This window comes from Equus asinus, chromosome 12, assembly GCF_041296235.1.
Source record: "Equus asinus isolate D_3611 breed Donkey chromosome 12, EquAss-T2T_v2, whole genome shotgun sequence".
NCBI classification, from domain to species: Eukaryota; Metazoa; Chordata; class Mammalia; order Perissodactyla; family Equidae; genus Equus; species Equus asinus.
In genome coordinates this window covers 61,705,965-61,726,660 of record NC_091801.1, presented here as the reverse complement: position 1 = coordinate 61,726,660, position 20,696 = coordinate 61,705,965, and the positions used below count along the sequence as shown (strand labels likewise).

The 20,696-nt window shown below is 36.0% G+C and overlaps 1 protein-coding gene across 10 annotated transcripts in view; it reads left to right on the top strand.

Moving 5' to 3' along the window:
* Positions 1 to 20,696, top strand: part of TRPS1 (transcriptional repressor GATA binding 1) — a 250,512-nt gene that overhangs the window by 2,529 nt on the left and 227,287 nt on the right. The gene's annotated exons all lie outside the window — the stretch shown is intronic.

Sequence of the window (20,696 nt, the reverse complement as noted above, 5' to 3'; positions counted from 1 at the left end):
AGCCAGTTCTTGACGTGGACAAAATGAGAACGAGAAGGAAAGTTTCTGAACTGCTAGTTGTAAAGTTTCTTACAGGCTGCTCATTTGCCTAGAACGCTTTCTCACATATTCCACCGGTTAACGTAAAAAAGCAAACTAGCTCTGAAATGGTGTGGGCTTTTTTTCTTTCCCCAAGTATGCCAGGGTTGTGAATAAATACAGGGTTTGTATGGGAAGATGAAGCGTTTCCTGTAAGTTGTGATGCTGACGGGACAGTCTGGAAATGATACCAACATTTTGAGGATTTTTTTTTTACCTTTAAGTGAAAGTTTATTAATGACGTGCTTAATCTTAACAAGTCAAACATATCGTTCTTAGAGCTTCTCTCTCCTCAGATTTCATAACTTCCTTTTAAAGCTATACTCTTGGATGAAAACATCTCTAGATTCAGTTAGATGTACAGGGCCACTAACGTGCTAAAGTTTGATGATGGTTTCTGGATATTAACAATGTGAAAATAAAACTCCTGAGGGGGAAATAGAGTTTTAGTGCCAGCATGATGACTTGATTTTTCTGAATGTGAGGCATTCCGAAGCTTCATTAATACTCTGTTGGCAAAGTATTATTTACCATCGGTGAGCTGATGTTTACGGCTTCCTGATCTATTATATGTTAGCATATATGTATGTAGAATATTTTTCCACACATAATAACTAAGTCTGACACTCTCCAAAGGAATGGTGGAACAAGTTTCTTACAAAAAAGTTTGTCACTCCTTTGAATTCTAGATGCTGTAGGGTGTCTGCTGCTGTTTGGATTTCGTCCTTTGTCTCTTAAAGGTAACATTAAAAGCGAGGAAGAAAGTGTCAGTAGCTGGGAGGTCTGAGCTGATCTTAGAGCTCAGCCTTTTGACGATGAATCTTTTAGATGATTTTATAAAATTTTTGCTTGAAAATAAGTTAGAATCCATGTTAGTGTGCTAATCATAAGTGAGTTACACATGCGCCTACCCTATTTTCAGTATTATTTTTACTTTTCTTTTAAGTCACATCCTACTCCTGAATTTACTCTGATTTCCGCAGTGCAGGTCTCTCATACACATAAGGAAATCTTCATTCATAAGGAAAACCTTCAAAACAGAGAAATGAATGCTTCTGTGGAAAAGCTGCTTTTAAGATCCTAGTATTTCAGTGACGTTTCTATTATTCTTGTTATTGTTATTATTATTTGATGTGTGTGTGCAGAGAGAGGGAAATACAGACCACGGTTTGCAATTAATGATCTGTACCTTTCTATTAAGAAATGCCAAAGGGTGTTAAGTTTTATAAACTCTTGTCTTACTTTCTTTGTTGAGGTAAATCAACATTACTTGAAAGTTTTGAAAGAACTTGTAGCAAGTTGTTTTTGAGCTAGAACTTTATTTTGAATTTGAAGTTAGCACAAATATTGATAACGGGACTTGAAACGTTTTTCATGATACATATATGTAAAAATTATATTTTTTTCTTCAGTACCCTTTTTGATAGCAGACAATAATGTAACACTGTGCTATTCTGTGTAAAGCAAAATAGACCTTGAGAAAGTTGTGGGCAGGTGTTTATAATTGATCTAAAGGGAAAGTTATTATTTTCGAAATAAGTGATGCACTTAAAATAAAATGACTGGTGCACATTAAAATATATTCTTATTAAGATATTCTCTGGTGTGTAAAATGAAGCCATTCATTCAACAGACTGACAACTTTCCACTTGGTATTTGCTTTTGCTTAATTTAGTTTCCGCAGGACAGCTCGTGTGGTAGTCTGCATCTGTTTTTGGCAGACACAGAAAACTATAAACTCAGACAGTTCTGTCCCAAATATTGCAGCTCACAAGTTGTAATCAATTTGATAAAAACAGGCAAGTTTTATGGTCTTGCTTTCTGTTGTTCATCCTTGGTCAAGTTTTCAGGTAACAAAAGTTTCTTTCTCCCCCTCTTTTGCTGGTTATGACTACTAATACATTGATAACTAATTCTGAGTCTTGTTTACTCATTTGTTTTCCTTATTTGTTATTTGTTGAAATTTGGAGAAATTAATGACGGCATATCTGGACTTGGTTTTACTTTGTCTCTCTATGTGATAACTATATTCATCTTTTGATATTTCATACAGAAAGAAGTGAATTCTTTGTTAGTATAATAGTTATGATTTATGGAATTGTAGGCTTCCCCTTAGATAAAATATGAAGAAACTCTTCTAGCCTTTGCCAAGTAGAAATTTAATGCAATTCTCTAAGGGTGCTTGTAACTGTCGTGTGTAGAGAAGACTTAGGCACTTTGCAGTTATTTACATTGGAAAACGTTGAGTAGTGTTTTTTTATAATTATCAAAATTATTTATCTCCTAAAAGCTTTAACCAGTGGATTAAAGTAAATATGCTAAAATGCCAAGTGTTGTTTTATACGACTGTTCAGTAGCAAACAGTGCTGCAGAGGGAATAACCACTCTTACAAATTTATCCTCAAGTCTAAGTGGGTCTTAAGCCGTTTGGTTATTTGTATAGGATATTCTGCTAATTATATATGACCTTTATAAATAATGTCTTTAATGTTGCTATTATGGTCACCTTTATGGTTGTCATATCACTCCGTGGTTCTCAGATCCTGGGAACTGAATTTGTTGGTCTTTGGCTTGGTTCTCTGGTGCGTATAATAATGCTCGAACTTGGTTTAGGTTAGAAAGAGAAATTTGGGCTTAAGGAAACCTCTTTACTCAGTTTTGCAGATGGATCTATGGATGAAAATTTTTTGGACTGTCAAGATTTAGTTAGCTGAAGAAGTCAGAGGGGTCGCTGCAGCTATAGTAGCTATTATCATAGCAATGTCTACTTTTTGTCATCTCCCCCCCTCTTTTTTTTCCAAGAGCACAAATCCGAGTAGCACAAAGAAAGATGAAATTTTCTCTGTCCTTCCAATTTGAAGCATCATTGGAAATCATTTTCTGATTCAAAGCTATAATTGAGATACAAATAACATCAAAACACCCCAAAGAAGACATTCAGGATATGCTTTTCATTCCTAAGTATGTTTCATTAAAAATGAGAAAGAAAACTTTTAATTTTTAAAATGTTTCTAGCTCTTTAAAAACCTGCAGTAAATACTTTACAAGTGGCTAGACACCTTCCCTGGTGGTTTAGTTTATACAAGCAGGAAACTTTCTCTCCTACTCTTTCTCTCTCTCTTTCTTGTTTTCTTTAAACCAACTGACGTAATGCCAAACTTTGCTTTAAAAGAACAGACAGAAGTAATTGGTAGCTTTTAACTTTTAATAATGTTCTGGATTGGTTTTAGTGGCCAAAATGCCATTTAAAAAAAAAAAAAAAAGTTCAAGTAAGAACGGGCTTGTGGCCTGAGGAAGAAAGGCTCTGTTGATGTAGTTATTTTTATTCTTGTTTTTCAATCTGTTATTAAAAATCTTTCCTGCTGAGTACTGCTGGATTTCTCCAATTGCTCTCTGTCATGGCTGGTGCATTTCAGGTTACCGTCACTTGAACAGTTTTTGGGTTTTGGGGAGAATGGGTATTTGTGTTTCATTCTTTCTTTCTTATTTGGAAAAAAAACATTTGTTTTTGTTTCATTCAAGATGAATTAATTAAGATTATCAATGGTGACAGGTCAATGAATATGTTTACATAAAGAATGCTACACCTGTTAGCAGGAGCCTGAAATGTGGAAGTTAAATTGTGTGACATTAATCATTTTTATGTGCAGAGGAAGGAAAATAGATGAAACTTGACAAAAATATATTTTTAGATTGAAAGCGTTAATTTTAAGGGTCAGTTTGTTTCTACTGGTGGTTCTTTTTCTTACGCAATTTCAGATTGTTAATTTTTTAACCCTATTTATCACACCGTGTTTTTCATTTTTTTTTTTTTAGTCATTTTCTCTCTTCCTGATCTTGCACAGGCAAACAGGACTTTCTCCAGTTAAGAGACATCTTGGTGATGTTGATTGACATCAGGGCAACTTCAGAAGCTGGCAAGTTGGAAAATCTTTTCGGAGGGCAAAAAGATTTGTGCCAGTTTTTTCCTCCTTGGAGAAACGCACTCCACCCAGAAACGGGGCCCTCCGCCCCAGTTGGTGGGCCAGAACTGAATATCGACATTTCTAATGTGAATTATTCCTAAGGTTTAAATCTTAGGATTACTTGTCTTGGACTTTGATTTTAACCCCAAGTTTGTTTTGAGAGTTTTTGTTCTTTTTCTTCACCCATAGCGCATTTTAGAAATAATCCATACTGAAAATCAGGTATCATGCAGATACCTTAAAATGTCTTTTAAGGCATTTATAATTATCAAAAACATTCCGCACGTTCAGGGAAGTTGAAGTGTTCTCTGCATAGAAATTTAACAGTTTTGATTTACCTTAGGTGTTTCTCGGTTTTTCTTGTGAGAGCTACAGAGTTTGGTTCAAATCGGGGGCATTCTTTCTTTGGTAACTACTCCTTGACTTTAGGGTTTCTCAGGAAAACTTTAGGAACTTAAGCTGTAAGTTGTTCGCTTCAGCATAGCGTGAGTGTCTCAGAGTAAGTCTTGGTTTATTTATTTTTTACCAAGTTTGCAAACATAAATTTCAAATTATGGGTTTCTCTGTCATTACATTTTTATTTAATGAAGTTCAGTTTATTACTTCAAAACTGAGGGAACTGGAATAAAGTTTAGCAAGAAGGAAAAAAAGGCAGAGGGAGGTGTTTGGAGCTGCCATCCTTTAATATCAGCAGTTTGTTTACTGTTCTGTGGTGGGGAGGGTTTGGGGATGCTTTGTGGAAGATGATACAAAAAAAAAAAAATCCATCAATTGCGCATATGATCCCCACCCCTTAAGGTTTACTTAAACAATATGTTTCAGTTTTGCCTCAAACCATTCTGCACCACTCTTGCTCTAAGAATCCACCGCTATCTTGGTTCCTGAGCGATTAAGGATGACTCTTTCTCTTATATAAGGAATTGCACTATTGTTTGAACAAAGGTAACATATTTTGATTTGTGTAATTTTTGGGTAGTTTGTAGTAGGATCCCTATACTATGAGAGGAAATCTAGCAGTGTAAATGCCTGCAAATGCTGGACATATCCACGAGAGCTGTGCTGTGTTTAAATTATTGCTGACATGTGTGCATGCTATTGTAGGTGTGTTTTACGTATGTAATGTACGTGGACGGCTAATCTGTAGCTACACGTTGATGGTGGGTTCTAATATGCTACACCATCAACTCTACGCTTTAAACATGCGTCTTTTTTAAAGGAGCTACGTGACCTGCTTTATAACGTCTAGAAGTTTGAAGTAAGTATGGAGTTTAACCATAATGAAGCCTGCTCTGAATTTACTAAGGAATTAAAAAATGTCAAAAAAAACCCCAAAAACCCTTGTAAATCAAAATGCTACCTCTCAGTGTATTTTAAGAAATGCTTCTGAAGATTATTTTTTTAAAGTCCCATTTCTGTGGTGAGGAGCAGTTAAGTGGTAGGGCTGTTTCTGAATATATCTTTTAAAGCACTTTATAGTTTACAGTTCTGTCATCTCAAAACGTTATGTAGAAATAATATGGAACATGTAAAGACTCTGTACTATGACCCAGTGTGTTTTTCCCTAGGGTGACAGATTCTGTGCGTCACCCAAATGTGATGCTCTTTGCTAGGCTTGTAATACTGGTTTTGAAGGTTGCTGTACGTCCTATTTTATCAAGCAACACAATACAACAATTTTGGTATCTAGGTAATTGACAGTCAAAATAGGCTTTGGAAAATGTTCCAAATACTTTTAAGTCAGTCAGAAATGAACTTATATATTCAATTTATTTAACACTTGAATAAACAAATGATTCATTGTCAGCTACTTAAGCCTTCTGTAGTAGATAGAGTTAAAAGGAAATGTACAAGTGTTCATAGTTTATTTTCTGTTCTTTTATCCTTTATTTGAAGGGAGCATGGTTTGCTTATTTGTATTTATAATTGCTGTATCTGTTAATTACTTTGTATTCATGATAGTGGGTAGTATAGTATCATAAAGAATAATAAACGTATTCGTCTTATCTAATGTATATGTTCCAAGCTTTAAAAAAGCATTAATATTATATTATTAAGTTGAGTATTATAATAACCGAGAATGAACCTAGTATAGGATGATAGATATACCAAGACTGCTATTTAGACGTTAAATATATTTTAGCTGCAGAAAAAAAGAGATTAAAAAGATTTTGCCTGAGAGCTTTTGTACTTGTAGAATTTGGACGGAATTTATGAAACTTACAAATCAGCAAACATTTATAATACAATCTATGCTTCTGGATTAGATTCTACAGTATGGTTCTCAGCGAATTCTTGTGAATCACTATTTCACTTTCTCCTAATAGAAGCATGTATTGTATCTGAGACCAGATCCATCTATAAATAGTGTAAATATATACGGCAGAAGTTAGTTTGTGGAATCTAATTTCTCTATTACATGATGCACTTCATGGGCAAAGGGATCAAGCATTGCTAATCTGGTTTTAGCTTTATTTTTCTCTGAGCTCTGCACAAGTGCAGCATATGAATTTGTGACTTCATATGAACTTAGTGTGTACGTGTGCGTGCACGTATCTGTATTCTCACTCGTATAGAATGTTTTTGCATTACAGAGACTGAATGGAATTTTAACATATTACATATTTTTTTGAAATGAATTTAGCCTTTGTAATATCCATTTTAATTACTTAACCATCCCAACACCTGTTTGAGGGTTAATTTAATTATAATTTTGTTTCTGAAATGAGAGCAAGATTGGCAAAACAAATTAAAAACCAACTTCTCCTTGTGACTTCTCTGTGATGTTATTATCCACACATCATCTTTAGCTCTGAAAGATGTGGAAATAAATACATCAGCCTCTTTTTCTCTCAATACCATTAGGTCGTTCTGAACATATTAAAGTTCCTGAAAGAGATTTTGGCATTTGTTTCTGCTTTGTTTTTGATGCCATTAAATATTTTTGAAAGAAAGTATTGCTCACTTTATTTTAAAAAATACCATTCAACTGATGGAAGTTGACTGGTCATGTATATATTAATTTTAATCAAAGCATATATTGTTAAATTTTCTTGGTACATATTAGTCTAATTTTTGGATGATTAATAATTCTTTATCAGTTATTTCCAGATATACCTTTGAGATCATTTAAAATCATGTTTTTTCTATATTTAGCTGCTGAATTTTTATATGAATAGATCTATTTAAATTACAAATTGAAAAAACACAAATGATTATGTTTAATGCTGTCTTTAACTTATCATTGGAAGTATATTCTTTTTAAAGATTACTGCAAATTTTGTTCTTCAGTTCTTCAAACTTAGGTAAATTTTAGAAAATAACTTAGGTACAAGTGGCCAAGTGTAAGCAATTTCACATCCAAGTAATGAGTAATATGAAACATTATTTTCCGTAATTTATAAGCAAATAATATAAGAGATGTTTCTCCTTTGCATTTAGAACGACTTTGCATTGCATTCATTGGATGTCAGAGCAGCTCAATTACTACAAAAAACTCACTGTCATTTAACCCTCAATTACAGTAAACTGTTTATATTACTCTCTAGCCCATCAGTGTTTATTCTGCTTTTAAATGTCCCGTTCTTAAGACAATTTATGTTGTTGAAAGAGTGCCCTAATTATTTACATTTCGCTTTTTCGTTGTACTTTGATAAGCTCTAAGTAAGAAAACTGTCACTCATAAGATTTTAGGCCAATAGTAAAAATCATAAAAGCACACATTTTATGTGTAAATATGTGTACATGATCTTGCCTGTTCACTTTGTCAAACATTTAATTCTTTAATGTTACACATATTTGTGTATACTTATGTACACACCTGTCGCGTACTTTTTAGTCCCAAAATAGTTCAATATTTCATTGTTAAGGTTTAATTATGTACATACATGCTCTTCTTGCTCCCGGAATAATTCAGTGTATCATTGGCAAGAATAAAAACTCAAAGATGAGGCCAATAATGATTAAAAATGGAAGACGAGGGTTAGAAATTAGTGTAAGCAAGTTTTCCTCCTTTTTTTCCCCCATTTTTCCTTACTGTTTAAAAAGATGTATATATATTCATATATATATCTGAGCAAAGGGGGCCTTGGATACTGTAAAATCTAACGTAAGGAACTATTGCTATATATGGCTTTATTTATTTGTGTATTTGACATTCTATTTCTATGACATAGAAAACTTTGACCTCTTTGCTTGTGGTACTTGGGAATTTTAGATAAACCCCACTGGGGTCACACTCATCAGTTCTGGCTTTGCGTGACAAAAAGCATTCTCCAGCTTCTGGTGCGCTACTGTGCTGTTTTCCTTCAGGAGTGGAAGTCCTGTAAGTTAATTTGGCATTTGAAAGCACAACTAGAATTTTTCCTTTTTGAAAATCCTCTGGATGGTTTTCAGAGAAGTAAGCAGAGATCACGGGCAGCACGATGTCGTTCATTTCAGGATGCTAAAGAAAATTATGCTGAGACCAGGCATGCTTCCTCTGGATTATTCTGCCATGCTTTATTACCATTTTTTCCTGTGTTTTTTTTTTTTTTTCCTCTTTGGGATCTAATATTTCAGTTTTTTGGGGAATAAGGCTTTCTCCTTTCAGTGGAAAAAAATGTGCCAGCTGTTTGATTTTTACCTGTATTTCTTTATAATATTTATATTTGAGGGGGCAGTATAAGAAGAGAACGAAGCTTATATACTGTAAAATAATAATTTGATTTTACTGTTTGCTCTTGAGCAGGGCTTTGCCATTCCATTTCTATGAGGAAATGCATTGAATAAAATTAAATAAAGTTGTGGTATCATTTTGAAACAATTGTAAGCACCCACTGTGACATACTTCTGGCAAAAAGATTAAGACAATTTTAGTTACTGAGTGCTTCCACCAAACTCTGTATTCCAAGTTTATACATATGAATTTGACTATTTGATCATGGATGATGCTTGAAATGAATATATCTTGGTTTAGGAAAGAGAGCACTTAAATTATTCTCACTGTCAGTATGCTTTAGATTTGCAAGAGATAGAATGCCAGGCATCATGTTATCAACCCCTTGGAGTCTTTAGTAGAGTTTTACTTGTTTTATTGTAGCTTAAGCACAGGCTGCTTAATATACTGGTGTGTGGAGCGCTAGTGCAGTTCAATAAATGATTGTATTTCCATCAAGATTTAGGGAGTAAGGTACACCCCCTAGAATAGTAGCCATTTGCTAAGGATGGTTCTGAAGTTTGGAATTTGTAACTGATTTAAGGAGCTACCGCAGAAATGTAATAATAGATAGAAATATTCACAGTGATCACCTTTTATAAAAGTCAGCTCTGTCTTTCATGTCTAGGAAAATATAGCAGTGAATGTTTGCGTTTTGTATGTTTTGTCTCCAAGCAGAGGAAACTGACAGTTTTATGTTTTAAGTGCCGAAAGTTGTTCTTGGCCAAGCAGTCCCTGAGTTAATCACTGGGATGTTAACTTGAACTTTTGTCTTTAAAAAGTTTTCGAATTTTAAAACGAAATATGCTCCCATTACTTCCAAATTGACATCCTGCATTCTGGATTGGTTTTTAGAGAAATGTTTTCCAAATTCTCTTGGATTGCTTGAAGTCCATTGATTTTGAAATACTTGGTTTTGTTTTTTTTCAGCTTTTCAGAAAGGAGAGGAAATACCTCATCTTTTTAGGGTTTTCTTATTAGAGAACCCGTGTTATTTTCCATAAAACGCAAATTAATTTTGCATTCATTTTTTTTCCTTTTATGTTATGTTTTCAGAATCTCATTTTGATGCATCAGAAATTGAGAGATCAGTCATTTCAGCTCTTCTTCCATACCTTTCTGTGATAAGATATTCTGGTAATTTCTAAGGAGTCACTACAGAGAAGTACTTTCTTATGTCATTTGCGCAGTTTTATTTGTATTTCAAAAAGAGTGTGGTTTGAAAATTGTATATTTATTCTTGAGGTTAATTGCAAAAATTACGACCGGTGTAGAATAACATGACATTTCGTTGTTTCTCCTTTGCGTCTTATGCAATTTGTCTAAAAATTTGATTGAAGGAAAAAGAAAAAATATTTTAACCCACTTTGAAATCAGTTTAAGATAGCCCTGTGGAATTTTCCGAAAGTAATGAGAAAATATAAAATACTGTCAAGGCGCAGGGGTAAAATGAAATCTGTATATAAAGTGGAGACTTTTAACCTGACGTATTTTCGTGTAATGATGTTTTGGTGTAAAGAAAATCTTCTCTGGTTTTGCCTGTATTTTATTTTTTTGCAAACTGCTTAAAATGATTGACATCCTTAAATTATAGTTATGTGTAAAATAAATAAGGCTGCTACTAGAAAGAAGCAACAGCTCTGCTCATTCATCTTAAAGACGATTTAAAAATATTTTCGTTTGGAACAAATGCATCAGGCCCTAAAGAAAAAGATAGCAAATTGCAAATTTGGTATCCCTCACGTATTGCCCTCACTGATTCAGTGAAAGTGGAATTAACTCTGAGAGAACGCATTGTATCTGCTCCTGGTGACGTGTATTTAACAGTATTTTGGTGTCTCCTCTGGTAGAAATGTGGACGTTTCGACCAACCACCTCCTTTTTGGGCTCCTGTGATGTCAGGAGAACATTTTGCCAAAACTTTTGGTCCAGCGTAATCAAAACCATGTTGTGGAATTAGACTAATGTGATGATTTCAAATCATGTTTCATGTGTTGTTTCGAAAGGATAATTTTTAAAAATATACCTACTTGGAATATAATGGAAGAGCCAGGACAGTGTTTTTAGATTTATTTCAAAGCCTCTAGTTACAGATAAAGAAGAAAACAATTCTGCAGGTTGTTTCTTCTTTGGCGGCTATAGGAGAAAATGGGATTTATTTTCGTAAACACCTTTGTAGAAATAATTGGTCAACTTTATTTTGACAAAAGATGATCCCGTAAAATTATGAGCAAACTTTCTGAGCCCAACAATAGGTGCATTTTATTTCATTAGGTCACATCAATCAAACCATGTGCAAAAGGAAATAGACAGAAGAATAAATTTAATCACCTATCTGAGGTCAGATGTAGAGTGATCTGTGTAGCCTGTGAGAGAATTTCCTTAGTTTTCTGCTTGAGCTCTGAAAGCTGGTCCCCATCTGCTTTGCTGATGGGCACGTTTCATCGTGTGTGCGCGAGTGTATAATGTTGTACTTTCCACATACATATGAAAATGTGGATCTAGACTTAGAGTCTTTTAACAGCTTTTTGTGGTGGGAAGGTAGACCCTGGCCAGTGAAACACTTCTTTTCTCATTGGCTGAACTGGCCTTGAATGGTCAGTCTAAAATCTGCTATTCAATTTTGTTTCTTGGTTTTTCCTTAATTCAGGTATTATTTAGAGTGACAATAGGATCATATTTTATTTTGAGTGGTAGAAGGGACATGAGCTACTGTCGATTCCTGCTGAATCATCTTCTTTTACAAAGGAGAAAACTGAAGAATAAGTCAAGTGAATTTCCCATGATCACACAGCTACTTAGATAAAGGACTGAGCTAGAACCGGTATCTATCTGATTGCTACCCTCATTTAGACATAAAACACTAGACAGTTTTGATGTTTGTTGAGGAAATCTGCTTAATATTTGAGATTCATGAATCTTTATTTTTCCTTTTGTAGATGGATATGAGAATAGAATTAGAATATCGTTTATTAGTATGTAGTGGGGAATGGATCATATAAAAATCAGTTGGTATATTCATATTATTTCTCTGTCAATCTCTTATGAAGATATGGGAATCAGATGTTTAGTCTAGAAGTTATCCTGGAAGATTAAAAGTTCCAGCAGAAAATCTAGGTTTAATACTTCTTTCAAACACCTGAACAATAGAAGCCTCTTTGGTTTCGCCAAAATCCAGTTGGTACTGAAGAATTGGTGATAAAGTGGTCATTCATAAGAAGTTAGTTTATATTATTATTCAGTCTTTACCTTAAAATACCTCCAACATTTATCTGTATAGAGACTAATTTAAAAAAAGTGGTCCATTTGAAGTAAGGATTTTTTATCTTTGAAGAAACTGGACTTTTCTTTATTCCTAACAGCCATAAGCCCCTTGGCAGGTTGGAAATTATAGACAGCATCTGTGAGATTAGGCCAGAAATGCGCAGGTAGTTATTATTAAAACGTGGTTGAGAAACCATTTGTGGCATTTTACATAAACTCCGTAGCATTTATAAAAACAAATTAATATAAGAATCATAAAAGGACCTGATTTCTTTTAAATGCTTTTCTTATTAATCCTGTCTTTTGAATAAAAAATTTCAGCTATTTTAAATGTAGTGAAGATGAAATATTTTAAAGTATAAATTTAACGCCTTTACTTTTCTTTTAGAATTTTTTTAATGTTCCATTTTTATCCATGACCCCGCTGTGCAATGTGGATGCATATTGTACAATCACATTTCTTTATTGGTTGTAGTTAACCTGATTTTATTCATTTACTTTGCTGCATGGGAAAAACAGGAAAAATTCTCTGTCGTTTTAGACATCTCAGGTATTTTACTGAAATTTCTTGATTAATTTATTTTTTAGTCCTAATATTTTATAATCTAAAGGGTTAACGCAACTGCCCATGAGTGAAGTTTACCATTTACAACCCCCGACGCTGCTGTCATTTCCATTTTTGTTTAAAGGAAGTGTGATGAATGCCATGCAGAAGGATGTTGGGCATAAGACATCCCCCAAACTCTTTCTGAGGACAGCTCCAGGAGTGACTTTGGAAAGCAGGAGGTGTGGCAGACCCTGGAAATGGGCTGCTTTGGTCCAGGGTATACGTCTGAACCCATTTCATGTTGAGTTCCAAGGTGAAGATACCTGTTGGTCTGCTTTTTATTTGTCTGGGTTTTCCTCTGTTTGTATCTTAGCCAGAGGGCAGGCTTGTCTTTTTTTTTTTTTTAAATTTGCTTGTTTCGTTTCATTAATGTTTTTTTCAGGTGCAAACCTTTTGTAAATGACTGTGAGTAGTTATTCCTTTAAAATGAAACAGTTTGCCTGTGGAAAGTAATCATATTCAGTCAGTTAGAAATAATCAATTAAATCAGAGAGTAATGGAATGATCTTTAACATTAAAAACCAGTTCTTCTAAAATGGCTTAAGGAACCATTTTAACTATTATGCCGATCATTCCACATAAAATCCCTCTCTTGGTGTGGTGAGCATACTATTCAGAGAAACTTCCATTATTATTGCATAACTATCCAGGATTTCTTCCCTCCTCTTCCTCTGGCTAGTCTCTCTTTATATAGTTGAAATTTTTTTTGACCTGACTGTGAATTATAGTTTAACATCCAATGTATACCTGATAGAACCATAGGAAACACTATCCATGCCTACATCATCCTAGTTTTTCTTAGTGATTTTCTTAATGTTATTTTGGAATTTATTTTTCTACTTGATTCTCCCTCTATGTACCAAGTGTCTCTTTTTTTTCTTTGACGTTAGGAGATTGAAAATTTACTGTGTACTCTTGGCGTTGCAGATCAAAATAAATTTAAAGTGGCTCTTACTCTGGGCTTTGTTTATCAGAAAGTACTTTTTTGTTGGCTTTTGAAACAGGTCAAATCCAGATAAGGTTTAAGTAAGATGAGTTGTGGTATTTCATTTTTTCTTTCCAGTTTTTAAGAGATTTGCTTTCCTGATAAATCAGTGCACATTTAATTTTATTTCACTCCCCCTGAATCCCGACTGTGCTAATATAGTCACCTGCTTTTGGTAAACTCCTCAAACATTCTTTACACGGTTTATACTTGTTCTCATGGTATGTATTCAAGAACAAAGACTATGCTGGATGTTTTATAGAAGGTAGTTACATGAACATATCTTCTGCCCATTTGGATTATAATCCAATTGCGGTTGCTCATGGAGTGTTCTTAGAATCTAGGAAAAGTCCAGTTGCAATTCTCTGGCTAATATATGCCTGCCGAAGCTGAGAGGTAGGTTATGGTTCAAGCACTGGACTGATTATAGGGAACAGTGGACAAATGATGAATATAGCTCCCTTGACAGTTTGAAAAATACAAGGTAAAACAAAACAAAAGGCTACTTTTTATTTATTTCCAGATGGATTTCATCTTGTACTTGGCATGGCACAAAGTCAAAATGTTGCTCTCTGAGATTTATTAATTAGAATGTTTCTAAGCCAGATATGGAATCCGTTCTCCTTTTTCAGGTTGAAGATAAACCTACTCAGATATAAAAATAACCTCAGAGCGGGGAAAATATTGAAAGCCTGAATCTGGGCTGCTTTTGGTGTACATCTCCATTTCTCAACCAGGTGAAATTTGCCAAGGCTCCTCCGCTTGTTGACACTGCTGCATTGAGGACACCAGTGGCCTCGTGGCAGCCAAGCTCAATGGTCTTCCATCTGACTGCACCTCTTAAGTGAACTGGATGCTGCCAACCATTCTCTTGAGTATCTCTCCTGGCTTGGCTTCCGGGGCACTGCATCTCTGGCACACTTGTTCTAGTCTGTCCTTGACTTTACTCTTAATCTCCGTGCTTTTCCTTGAGGATTATGTACTTTCAGCTTTTGATCTGAATGAAATAACTCCAGCGCATTCACCTCTAGACCTAACTTAGTTTCCAAGTTCCACTATCAGTGGCCTTCAGACTCCTTAGGTACTTGTTTAGAAATCTGTGTATCATCGTGAGCTTGGCATTCAGGACTCCAAGCTCTGCTCCCAATTTACCAATTCCATCTGTACTACATACACCATGTGTTCTATCTTCAAAGTAGTTCTTAGCCCCAGAACATTCTCCAACCAACCTTCGTTCATATTCTTTCCTCTGGGAAATGCCTTTCATCCAACCTTAACTATAAGGATTCTACTCGTTCCTCAGATGTTGACTTTTGTATTTCTTGCTGCCAAAGCCTTCCCATTTCCACTCATGTAGATTTAAACTTCCCTGCCCTGTGCTCCCATTTATTTGTGGCTTTAGTACAGTCCATACCAGAATCCACATGGCCTTACAAATCTGAGGAGAGTAGGAGCATACCCCAATATTTTTGTTCTCTTTGCAATGCCTTGGATACAGTGGTTTCTCGAAAGTGTTGCGTTAAATTGGCATATGGGGGAAGAACGCTCTGGCCAGAAGAGGGCAAGACTTTTAAGTGTTGAGAAAATTGTGAAATTGGGTCGTCAGTTTCAGAGAAGGAAAAGGATTCTCTGATGTTGCATAATTAATAGACGTTGCTTGAAGTTTGCCTTAATATATTGTTCCTAAAGAATAGTACTGCTGGTTACAACTTACCATGTTGTGTTTTGCAGTGTGCTCTCAAATTCTGCCTTTGATTGATTAATGTCATTGAACCAAGTGTGATGGTGTCTGTGAAACAGGCAAAGGGAGGCCCAAACACATTTGTGAACTGTAGTAAAATGAAAAGCCAGACTGCCTTGTTGGGCTTAATTGATAGTGCATCTGAGGTACCGTGAAGTAATCAAAGCTGCAGAGTGAGAAATGATGCATCCTTAAAACGTGGAGAATAACGGTAGGCTCCAAGGTCATGAGTTAGAAATGTGGGTTTAACTTGACACATGGTGAATATTCATCAGCCCAAATGTTGTGTTGTGATGTTTGGGGACAGTGCCTTATGAATTGGCTTCAGGATGAAAATTACCTGTAAGTGGGTCCAGTGCCTATCTGCTAAGGAAGCAACGATCATTTAGACCCTCCGGAGATCTAACAAGGATATTGATGGGTTTGTCAGGAGCTGAACAGAATCCTAAGTAACGCTGCTTCAGGATGCCCAGGTTTATGGCAGTGAAAGGAAATTGAACCCCCTTTTGTTCTTTTTAATATCCATGTCTTCTTGAGAGATGGCCAATAAAGTGATAAGTGAATAATAGCTGCTGAGACATTTCTCATGTTGAGACAGGAACGCCTGAGACTTGTTTGAATGTTTGATTTTTACTAATCACTTTTAATTTCATCTTAAAAGCCAAGGAACAATTTTGAATTTTTTTTTTAAGACTGTATCCTTGGCCTTCTCTCTGAAGTTTTTTTTTAAACTAAAAAACTTTTTTTATCTGAGAATTGAGAAGTCCCTTTGATTTAATATATGAATCTGTTAGGCACTTAAGTTATTATTTTAAACAGCTCTGGAAAGTTAGTAAGGCTTGTATTATTGTGCATTCCCAAATCTGTATAGACGTGGAACTGTGAAGGAGAAATCAAGGAGAGGATCTTTGTAATGAATTTCTTTCCTTCTGGGACAGTTCATTACTTGTAGGAGTCTCATTTATCTATTTCTTCCTCAAAAACAAAACATTCCAGAGCTTCCTTGAAGCCTTAGCTAATTGCATTTTTCAGACATACTTTTCTGATGTCACCTTATGTCTATCAGCAACTGTAAAAATGCTTTGAAGGAGAGAGTTGGATTTTTCAAAGTAATATCTGCCCGAATTTTACAAACCATTTAAGTGACAGTAGAAAGAGTTTCATTGAAGAGTACATTCTAGTTAATAAGTAGGAGTTTTCAAATCCTCTGTACTTTTCCACAACTGAAGGGGTGCATACTTTTGGTTGAAAGTAAGTAGGCGAAATTTCGTCCTGCTGTTCTGGTAGTCTTGGTGGCTTAGAAATCTCTTTATTGCAGTTTCATAATCCCTGACATGACTATACAGCTCTCATGTGTGCTAAATGCAGAAATAGAGGAAGGAAATGTATGTTTTGGCTCCATTAAAGTGTTCCTTATCAGACTGTATGTAGGAGGAATGGGCGCTGTTGAAGATGCCTCTATTTGCCAGCTGGACAGCACGTGCACTGGGCTCGTTTCCTGTCTGCTAAAGCTGTGTGGTGCCCTGTAATGATGAGAAGGAGCACATTATTAAATGTGTCGGTCGTCGTGTTTTCACTTGTGAAAATCAGGGAGCAGAGGGCATGCAAACTTTGCCCAGAGGCTGGACACAGTTTGCATAGAAATGAGCTACATGTAGCAACAACTGATTGGGTGGATGCGTAGCTAGCACTGATCACTAAATAAAAATGAGAGCAACCACAGGCCATAGGTGAGCAAGGTTTACAGGGGATAGGCTCCTTCCCGAGAGGTTAGTCTTCCATTAGGGGCCACCTTCAAATGACGGTTGTATTCACGTCTGTAGAGCATGCTGCTAAGTGTGTTGTCTCCACTTGTGATAGGATCTGCTGTCATCCTCATTTCTTAGGGAACTTTAATCAGTTGCCTAACCTACAACAGGTAGCAGTAGCGGAATCAGGATTTGAACCCAGGCAGTCTGGCTGGAGGGTTTAGACTTGGTAAGCAATTCTTCTTTATTTCTCATCTGGCGTGAGCAGGATTTTAAGTTGCTATGTATTCCAGGGGTTTCAAAGCCAACGTGACTTACATAATAGCACGGTTCCACTCTGCTTTCTTCTTAAGCCCTAATCTACTTTTGTTCCTTGTCAAAGATAAAAAGTCATCGCCTTTATATATAAGACCTTTTAAAATCTGGTTTTAGTAATAATTCACCTTCAACCAGTGTTCTTTCCATAGAGATAGCTGGAATCTGTTAAAAATTCTATATTAGTCGAAGTAACTGCCTCTTTTCTTGGCTCCTTTACAGTAAAAAGGCTGTGATCAGCAAACTCATGTAAGGGGAAGTTGTTGAATGACGTGGGGGTGTGGTACTGTCCTGTTAATCCTCAGGGCTTTTTGTTTCTTGAATTATTTGCCCCCCTGCGTAACTGCTCTGGCTCCCAGTGGGATCTCGACAGGCGTGGCATTCTGACTTGGCTTCTGTGTGTTACGAAAACATAAGGAAAGCTTGGTTTGAGTTAGACATCAACAAACAAACAAACAGAAAACCTTTAATCATCTAAATATTAGCGATTTGTCTCTCGTGGATTAATAGAAAAGGTAATTTTTATTTTATGAAGGACTTTTCAGACCCAGTGTGTTTTGGTGGTTCGTACAGTCACAGAACTAAGCCCCGAGTAAAACTGCTCTTTCTTCTTTTATTTTTAAGGAGAAAAATAAAAATCAGAGCCGCAGATCAGGAACAGAAATGATTCCATTTTCTTTTAACTGCTTCTCAAGAAGCTGCAGGCAGAGGTGGTTGTGTCTTGGAAGAGGCTGCTGGCTGACTGTGGCCCTGCCTTTGAAGCTGCGGCGACGCGAGCTTTGTGTGTGGGGGGGTGCTCGCTTTCGCATAACCCCCTGGGCCTGCTGCAGCCACCACGCGTGCTCCACACCCGGGCTGCGGGCGTGCTGTCGCAGGAAGTCCTGCGGAAGCAGTTGTGTGCGCTCGGTCCCCCTCCAGCCTCGCTCCGGCGGGCTGGTGCGCGCCAGCTCGCAGCGCGCTCGCCTCCCATCCCTCTCCCCGAGCCCTGCCTGCCCTCCCCACGCAGCTGCATCTGCATCTGCATCTGCATCTGCATCAGGCCAGCCTGGGGCTTGCTGCCTTTCCTTACTCCTTTTTCTCCTCCTGCATCTTCTGCCTCCCCGCCCTTTGATTTCCCAACTTGCTTTCCTCTCTCCATGAACTCACTTTCTTCTTGTCTTCTACCTTGCTTCCTCTTTTTCTGCTGCCCCTCTTTGATGGGGCTCTCAGATTTCATCTCCTCCTGCGGAATCCCACTTACTCCTTTTTAAATCTTATGATTCACCTGCGATCATTGTGCAGCATGTAGAGACAGCTGCCAGTGGCGATAACTGAAGTTTTAGTTTTTCATTAATTAAAAAAAAGTATTGTTAGCTTTTCAATCAGTAATGTACTTTTTCATACAGAGTTTTCAAGGAGCTGCTTAAACCAGTATTTCTGATATTTTGAAGTATATTTACTTACACAAACTTTCCTGAGTAGATGGAAGGATTGTGTCTCATGCATTCTCAATCAGAAAGCTATGAATAAAATAAACATAAGAAAGTCATATGCCCTAAATCACAATTTACGTTATAATTTAGGAGTCTTAATAAGTACATGAAGCCTTTTTGGAGTGACCGAGGCATCTATTGTATTTTTGGTGTTCTGGCATTTGAGGCCTTTATATTTTTCTTACATTATGAATTTTGAGACAGTCGCTCTGCATGAATCCTATCAAGTTTTATCCCTCTCTACATTATTAAGCTTATTTTTAAATTAATTCATTTTAAGGCCATGCTTTTTACACCCTCTGTATTAATTTCTGGAAACCCAAATTATTAAGGCCATATCACAAAACAGTATTTCTAGTAGAGGCCCTCTTAAATTCCTTACTCAAGAGATATTTAGCAAGGATTGAACTTTATTGATTCATATAATTTATATCCAACTGCTTCATTTCTGCCTCTAAGATTCCAGTATGCCTGAGGTAGTTGATAGGTAGCTGGATGTCAGGGGGCCATTTTAACTTGTAGACAATAGGGCTTATATATTGATGCCTTCCTTGATTTTAAAATTCCAAAGAAATTAAAAAAATAAGGAAATTTAGATCCTTCTTTTTAACTTGTAACAGATTATCTTCTGGTCTTGCTTTCTGAAGCGACCGTTTTTGTTAAGTTAATGTCATAAGTTGATTTCATAAGACAGTACAAAACTGGAGATGTTTTATTGAAAAACAATTGACCCTTAAATATATGAAATTATTTAATACAGCGGATCTTTTTAAAGTGATATGTTGAAAGGACAATGATAATCTTGTGATAAAAGCATCAACAATACTAAACCAATTATTAGTAAGTACTGTTCTGTCCTCGGACTTCTTAACTAAGTAATTACCTTGTGAAGACAAAGGCACCGAAGTCACAGCACCAAAACACTAGTTCTGATGTACAAATAGTAAAGACTTGAGTCCTCCATACCTTTTTCTCACTGTTGGAGGAGCCATTCCTGCAATTTGAGAGGTACTTATTCACTAGTCATAAATGTGCATCACAATAATTTTTAAGCTTTTTGGTTTTGTGTTTTCACATTTTTCTATTAACTGGGCACTTTGGCCTCTTTCCAAGCTTGTTTATTCTCCAGATATGTACAGTAAAAATTAAAATAAAGAAGTCTTAGCCATCCCAGTGCCTTCTGGGACATGTGACTGTTGAGAATAGGCTTATGTCCAGCTGTGTTTGGAAGACCACCGGGTTGTAGCTATGTTTTCCTATCTGCGGTGTGGCTTTGTTGAAATAAAATCAGAATTAGAGTAAGTCTTTAACTTCCCTAGTTTACAATATTCCCTTCTATAGTCTATGAGTAATACTACCTGGGAACAGGTTGCAGGGGGAGAATCAATTTAAATAACATATATAAAACAGGTTTGGTGAATGCCAAAGGGCTGTGTAAATATTTATTATTATAATAATTATAATCATTGTTCTGTTTCTAATCCTTTTAATTATCATGTATCATTAACTCTGGGAGTGCTTGTTAGACTGTTCAAAATGATGTTTCTAAGGCCTTATTTTATCTTTTAATTTAAAAATTATATTTAGGATATATACAGAGTGGAATTCCAGCTATCAGCTATTGTAGGGAAGAGCGACATCATATTATTCCAAAAGACTAGCTGGCATCATTCCTTTGGAAGAATATGTGCCTTACTTCATCAGCTCTTATGTTTGGATTTGTTATATAAGCTTTGGGGTTCAAGGGCACACTGAATTGTAAAAGTGTTTGAAAGAGATGTTTTTGGGTTATTTTTTCACATTGTCCATCTGTGTCTTGTTCTTTAGG